The sequence below is a fragment of the Schistocerca piceifrons genome, chromosome X (genome assembly GCF_021461385.2).
Source record: "Schistocerca piceifrons isolate TAMUIC-IGC-003096 chromosome X, iqSchPice1.1, whole genome shotgun sequence".
Lineage (NCBI taxonomy): Eukaryota > Metazoa > Arthropoda > Insecta > Orthoptera > Acrididae > Schistocerca > Schistocerca piceifrons.
Window position 1 is genome coordinate 720,055,737 of NC_060149.1, and position 6,740 is coordinate 720,062,476.

Below are 6,740 nucleotides of genomic sequence, written 5' to 3' on the forward strand. Positions count from 1 at the left end.
TGTCCAGGGGACCATCATAAACCGTGGCGCCTTCAGTGAAATTATTGACTTTGAATAAAAGTGTCATTTCTGTTCGTCTCATAGAGCATTTCTTTCTGTTACCTTCTGTATTATAACATACCAGTTCTTTCTATCTATGGCCCAAGTTTCATCATCCTAATTTACTTGGCAGTAGTACGTAATTCGAAAGTTAATTTCATCCTTAAGCTTTGCACACCAGTGTATCATATGCAACAGCCTTATTCACGTTTCATGCCGAAGAGCTGGCCTAGTGGCATGGGTTGCTTCATATAACGCCAAAGCCCTGGGTAAAGTTTCTAGATAGGGGCTCCTACCCTAAACTGTTACTCAAGACACCTTCTACAATGGCTCGCACTTTGTCGGTATCGTTTCGTTAATATTTGTGTTGTATATTGGTTACTTCTATGTATCCAGCTGAGCATGTAACCACAGACACCCACCACTCTGTCAGTGTCCAGTGCGGTCTACAAAGTCACTCAAGTATCTTGCCCAATACATCAGAATGCTATAGTGTCTCTGGTCTATTTTAAGTATTCTAGAGTCCCAAAGTCTTTGACTTCTACCGAAATGGTCAGAGTAACAGAACTTTGACGAATATCTGGATGATCTTAGGGTAACTCTGCCGACCGCTGTGGCCAAGCGGTACTAGGCGCTTAAGTCCGGAACCGCGCGACGGATACGGTCGCAGGTTCGAATCCTGCCTCGGGCATGGATGTGTGTGATGTCATTAGGTTAGTTAGATTTAAGTAGTTCTATGTTCTAGGGGACTGATGACCTCAGATGCTAAGTCCCATAGCGCACAGAGCCATTTGAACCATCTTTTTAGGGTAACTCTACCAGCATTTAAAGACATTGTGTTATCTGGGGAAAACCATACAAATGAGCAAATAAGATACAGCCAATGGGGAAGGGTAAGAGGCGAGTTCCTGGCACTATAAAACTCAGGAATACCGATTAATCCATGATACTCATCTCAAAAAGTCATTCAGTCCACTCAGATGGCTGTTTGGCACAATTTTAACGCCCTCATGCCTTAAAAATTTTTCGACATAAGGGAACCTAAAAAGAGGCCGTCTGATGGAGAAATGCACTTCTGCGACGCTGAAAGATATGGTAGATGATTATAAAAATTTTTAGTTTTCTACAGCCACCGTTGAGCCTACCCAAGATCAGCTCGACAACAGTGTGGCAACCAGAATGACAAACAGACAGAAGAATTGTACTGCAAATATCGTGGCACACAACTGTGGCTATGGCCACATATTGCTCGAGTGAGATGTCTGAACCGCTACTTCAGCAATATGACCTCACCGTGAAGGGACCATAACGTCACTCTGACAGTAATGCAATGTGCCATAACAATGTGTAAATCTTACACAAGAACGCCTTTCCGCCAGCTGACATTGCAGAAAACTCCAAGCTGGAGAATTCAAAGCCACAACTGTGAAATTGAGGTGTAGTGAAGATCAGTGACGAGCACAGAAAACCAGGCCACATTCTGTCATCCTAGCCAATACGTACCGTCAATGCTTTTGATAGACATCTATAAATACTCAGGCTGCTGAGCCCTTTTATATTCCAGTTGCATTGAGCCAGCTTCGAGTCAGGACCTGTGATGTGCTGACTACCGTTTGTTAGACGCCTTCTACCTTCGAGACTGCTGCCAGCATGGTCTGCTGACCTTAGCCACTATTAGCAACACCTGCCACCAGCTTAGCTGGCCAGTCTACATGGCACCATTCTTGCTGCATTAGCTTCTGTGACCTCGCCGACGGCCTCGAAAGACTGCTGAGCTGGAGACATCAGCACAGGTGGATTGAAAATAGGTCTCAGGACATATGGAGTACGGAGATTATAGAGAGGATGGGAAGAGAGGAAGCAGAGAGGAGGAAACAAGAGGATATAGTTGAGATGCCGCAAGAGGATCCCAACTGTAATTTACAGCCAAACAGAACATGACTAGAAAATACACCCTTTGTTTCTTCCAGCAACGTAGGACACAATTCGCAACCTCTTCACGCAATTAGTGAAAACGTAGTAACATTTGACGACATAACAGACACGTTGTTACAGGAGAAACACCAACGCAAAAAACCGTTTCTCATCCTGTAGTCGAGATTCTATTAGGAACACACTTGTTTACAGCAGTTATTGATTCTGGTTCACCTGTCTCGGTGATTAATGAAACAGCCGTTAATAAATGCAACCATGACAATTCTTCCGCTAAGCGAAACTAACATAAGATGAACTGTTTCCGGCAAAGGAGTCAATGTGAAGCAACAAGCACATTTATCATTTTCAACTGTAGGTATCACATTCTATTCGAACTTCTGGATTGTTCCCCTCCTTGGCATTGGTGTAATAATAGGCATGGATATTTAGTTATATATGATGCGATTATTGATTTTAAGAACTCATATCTTATACTTAAGAATGGTAAACAACAACTCGCTCTGGAGTTTAAAAACACGCTTTCGTCAGAAGAACAAGACGTTAAATGTATTGAGCTCATTTCTGCAGCCAAAAACACCATTCGGCAAAACAAAATATTTACAGACATCTATTTTCACAGTAATAATGTCCTACCAGATGATTTCGACTACAATGTAGCACAAACAACTTTTGAAAAGCTAAGTCAAAGACGAGCTACTACGGAAGCCAATTGACAACAATTACATGATATCTTACTGCGACACTCTAAGGTATTCGAAAACGCTCTCAAAAATGTTTGCTTACTCTCAGGCAGAACGGCTGTCTCAGTAATATAGAGAAATGCATAAAATTCCACTGTATCCTATTGTTCCCATTAAAATACACCACATGACCGCTGTTGATATTTTTGGATCCATTTCAAGGTAGAACAGAGAATTTTTTTCTTCACTTGAACTTAATCGAAATTTGTCACCTTTATGCAAAGCAACAGTCAAAATCCTAGCAGCAGAATTTACTACAGACTTTTTGCCACATGCTGGTCACATCCATAAGGTAATTTCTGATAATGGATCACAATTTCGATCAGCGATTTGGACACGCACATTGAGAGCTAGAAATATTTCTGCTATTTACATATACCGATATCATACATCTTCCAACCCGTCAGAACGTTTAATGAAGGAAACTGGTAAACTTTGTCGCATTTATTGCCACAAAAAACATACTGAATGGAACAAACACATTTCAACATTTCAAAATGTCATCAGTTCCATTCCTAATAAATCAACAATGTTATCTCCGTATCTGATTTTGGGTACTCACACATCATTTGTCGAATAAAGGCAAAAGTCGATGTTGCAGGTTTGAACTTCTTTATTCAGCATCTTACAGGATTCGTAGCTTATAGCACGCAACTTTTGTTCATATTGCAACGTTGCGGACAAGGAAGTCCAGAGGCAACCATCATATTTCTAACATAAAAAAAATTCATTGAGTAAACTTTGTCTTTTCTCCTTATTATGAGGCACTAGTTAGCACATGTGTCACAAATAGACATAACATTTATTTAATTTCCATAATTTTTTTACCTTAACACTTTTTTGCACAACGTCTAATGCCATTAACATGTATTATAATTTTCTATGTCCTTTTGATGAGTTACTATGCCCTCACTTACATTATGTTACGTAGGATTAAGACCCTTTTTCACATTGTAATTTTTATTATTACTGTTCACTCATCCTCATCATTCTTGATGCAGACTTTTATGTGCTATGTAATTATACCAACATAGATGTTATGCCTTTATTAAGCGCTAAATTCGCGCAAGGATCGCATCGTCAGTGAAAATAAGTCAGTAAGACAGACACAAACAAAATGGTGCACAAACAATTCCTTTTACGAACTATTGTGTTTCCTCCAGGACTTGAAAGATTATTAGTGATGATATTAGATTTAAGGATGCTTATGGTGTTTATTATGTTTTGCTTTGAGGATATTCATGAAATGCTACTAATATTATGGTACAGGCTGATACTATAAAGATATAATGAAATGAATGATTACTTGCCTACGAGATATACACTACTGGCCACTAAAAATGCTACACCAAGAAGAAATGCAGATGATAAACGGATATTCATTGGATAAATATATTATACTAGAACTGACATGTGACTACATTTTCACGGAATTTGGGTGCATAGATCCTGAGAAATCAGTACTCAGAACAACCACCTCTGGCTGCAACAACGGCCTTGATACGCCTGGGCGTTGAGTCAAACAGAGCTTGGATGGCGTGTACAGGTACAGCTGCCTATGCAGCTTCAACACGATACCACAGTTCATCAAGAATAGTGACTGGCGTATTGTGACAAGCCAGTTGCTCGGCCACCATTGACTAGACATTTTCAATTGGTGAGAGATCTGGAGAATGTGCTGGCCAGGGCACCAGTCGAACAGTTTCTCTATCCAGAAAGGCCCGTACAGGACCTGCAACGTGCGCTCGTGCATTATCCTGCTGAAATGTAGGGTTGCACAGGGACCGAATAAAGGATCGTAGCACATCTGAAATGTAACGTTCGCTGTTCAAAGTGCGTCAGTGCGAACAAGCGGTGACCGAGACGTGTAACCAATGGCACCCCATACCATCACGCCGGGTGATACGCCAATATGGCGATGACGAATACGCGCTTCCAATGTGCGTTCACCGCGATGTCGCCAAACACGGATGCGACCATCATGATGCTGTAAACAGAACCTGGATTCATCCGAAAAAATGACGTTTTGCCATTCGTGCACCCAGGTTCGTCGTTGAGTACACCATCGCAGGCGCTCCTGTCTGTGATGCAGCGTCAAGGGTAACCGCAGCCATGGTCTCCGAGCTGATAGTCCATGCTGCTGCAAACGTCATCGAATTGTTCGTGCAGATGGTTGTTGTCTTGCAAACGTCCCCATCTGTTGACTCAGGGGGCGAGACGTGGCTGCACGATACGTTACAGCCATGCGGATAAGATGCCTGTCATCTCGACTGCTAGTGATACGAGGCCGTGGGGATCCAGCGAGGCGTTCCGTATTACCCTCCTGAACCCACCGGTTCCATATTCTGCTAACAGTCATTGGATCTCGACCAACGCGAGCACCAATGTCGCCATACGATAAACCGCAATCGCGGTAGGCTACAATCCGACCTTTATCAAAGTCGGAAACGTGATGGTACGCATTTCTCCTCCTTACACGAGGCATCACAACAACGTTTCACCAGGCAACGCCGGTTAACTGCTGTTTGTGTATGAGAAATCGGTTGGAAACTTTCCTCATGTCGCCACCGGCGCCAACCTTGTGTGAATGCTCTGAAAAGCTAATCATTTGCGTATCACAGCATCTTCTTCCTGTCGGTTAAATTTCGTGTCTGTAGCACGTCATCTTCGTGGTGTAGCAATTTTAATGGCCAGTAGTGTATAATGATGACACTATTTTATGACGTTATTTTATAATGTGTATGTATGTACAACAGTACAGGGTTCATTTGTTTAGCTCGTTGTGGACACTGATTAGGACTGATTTTGAGGAAAGTGACAAGATATAATACACTTCTTACACTGTTCGTTTTTTCTGATGATCTGTAGATGATAATACTTTTTTGTGCTTCTAATACATGACTTTCACATTTACACTCTAACATCTAACTGCACTTTAGAGGTACAACAATCTTCATTAGTCATTCTCATCCTTCTATAGTTTACTTTAATGCACTAGTATAATATGCTTCTACTTAATAAACCTTTTGGCATATCTATGATATTTTGCCATTCTTTTGTTTTAACAATATTTTCACAAATTTTCATCTGTATCATTTTGTCTTGAATAATGATGCATGACTATGGACGCTTACAATTTATATATTGCAGCTACAGAGTGCACATTTTCTTACCATAATACGTACTATCCATAAACCCAGTAGACATGCGCACTACCCAATAACTGATAATTTATGCTACAAATATTTACACATGGAAGAGCAACTATGCACTGTAGGCCTCAGCTTGCCACTTATTATTTATCACTCATGTATCTTATTGTTAGTGTTTACTGTTTAGGCCTTATGTTGGAACTTAACAACGAAAACATTCACACTTTATAGTCATGTTCTATTACTGCCACAAGTTGCCACTTAGTGTACTATTCCATGTACTTTATTGCTATGATTTGCTATGCATTGTAGGCCTTAGCTTACCGCATATTATTTATCACTCATGTATCTTATCATTACGGTCTGCTATGTATGATATGCCTCATGTTGCCATTTATTATCTGTAAGATAAAGCATCTTATTTAGTCTCTTTCAGGAATTCACTGTATACATTTGTATAATTAGATACTAGATAGTATATGATGTAATGCTGTAAATACTACAGAATAGACTTTGATCATAGAGACAACTTCTCATTCATAGATTACTAGCTTAGCTATAAACATTTTCTTTGATTTCCATGGTAAATTATTCAGTTTTTACCTAACTAGGAGTTTGCCAACATTTTGTACTAAGTACCATTACTTAGTACTACTGAGATGTTGCTGTACCCCTTGTATCAGCAACAGGCTTCATACTCTTTATATTAAACTATTTGCCATTGTCCACCTGAAAAAGTAAGCCAACGGATATTACTATCATGCATTTTACAACTTGACACATGATTTCCCTGTGAAAGCAGTAAACAGTAATCATGTACTGAAATGCGAGTAGGTACTGTAGTTATCCCCATCATTACTATCCACTACTCTGA